Source organism: Perkinsus marinus (assembly GCF_000006405.1).
Source record: "Perkinsus marinus ATCC 50983 genomic scaffold scf_1104296947880, whole genome shotgun sequence".
NCBI lineage: Eukaryota > Perkinsozoa > Perkinsida > Perkinsidae > Perkinsus > Perkinsus marinus.
Genome location: NW_003210423.1, coordinates 1 through 1202, shown reverse-complemented (window position 1 = coordinate 1202; position 1202 = coordinate 1). Strand labels below are relative to the sequence as shown.

The 1202-nt window shown below is 46.2% G+C and overlaps 3 non-coding genes across 3 annotated transcripts; all 3 read left to right on the top strand.

Moving 5' to 3' along the window:
• The first annotated feature begins 214 nt into the window (after positions 1-214).
• Positions 215-287, top strand: Pmar_PMAR021567. Its single transcript has one exon. It is a non-coding gene; the product is annotated as a tRNA-Glu (tRNA).
• A 226-nt stretch (positions 288-513) lies between these two features.
• On the top strand, positions 514-586 carry Pmar_PMAR021566. The gene has a single exon. It is a non-coding gene; the product is annotated as a tRNA-Ala (tRNA).
• Positions 587-1084: 498 nt separating this feature from the next.
• Pmar_PMAR021565 lies at positions 1085-1157 on the top strand. Its single transcript has one exon. It is a non-coding gene; the product is annotated as a tRNA-Glu (tRNA).
• The last annotated feature ends 45 nt before the right edge of the window (positions 1158-1202 follow it).

Sequence of the window (1202 nt, the reverse complement as noted above, 5' to 3'; positions counted from 1 at the left end):
TGAAAATGAATGAAGGATATAATCATCCTTCGAGATAAGTGTCACCAATGATAGAGGCGCGTCTCAATAATATACCAGATTCCTTTCGAACCTGGGAAATGTTCCTTAGTGCGGCCTTGTTGGTGATGCTGCAATCATCTCGGTTGCTACCTCAATCACGCAGGTGGACTGAACAGCACTTTTGTGAACTGTATATAATTTTATGTTTTCAGTTTCCGATGTAGTCTAGCTGGTTAGGATTCGTGGCTTTCACCCACGCGACCAGGGTTCGAGTCCCTGCATCGGAAAGTGTATATGAGATAAGATATTTGTTGGGCTCACATTGAGCGCAATGATTGAAGACTGAGCAGGAGTGTTAGAGGAGCATCGTAGTTCGAGATGCACGACCTGTTATTGGTTCCCCTCCTCCCTTGGACAATGTTCGTCACCCATTCGTGGACCACTTCAACATTGTTCGAGGGGCGAGGGTGCTCAGCCCATCTTTCCGGAATGGAAAGAATTTGAATATTGTGAGGGGGACTAGCTCAAATGGTAGAGCGCTCGCTTAGCAAGCGAGAGGCACCGGGATCGATGCCCGGGTTCTCCATTTTCGCTCGTATGTTGACGCGGTTCTGATGCCGACAACTATCATCCTGCTGAGTGTGGGGTTTTGTATGTAGCATCCCAATAAGGTGGAAAGACAGCATCATGAACCCTTACGGACTTGTTCGGGAGGGAGTGGTACAATCGTAAATTTGTTGCGTGGTGACTGATTGGGCTGGTCACAATGCTTGTAGACGCACCATATGATAGAGGGAAACTGTGTGTTATACCACCTCCATTTAGCACAACAGTTAGTGGTGACTGGTGATACCACAATTCATGGGAATATGAAAATGAATGAAGGATATAATCATCCTTCGAGATAAGTGTCACCAATGATAGAGGCGCGTCTCAATAATATACCAGATTCCTTTCGAACCTGGGAAATGTTCCTTAGTGCGGCCTTGTTGGTGATGCTGCAATCATCTCGGTTGCTACCTCAATCACGCAGGTGGACTGAACAGCACTTTTGTGAACTGTATATAATTTTATGTTTTCAGTTTCCGATGTAGTCTAGCTGGTTAGGATTCGTGGCTTTCACCCACGCGACCAGGGTTCGAGTCCCTGCATCGGAAAGTGTATATGAGATAAGATATTTGTTGGGCTCACATTGAGCGCAA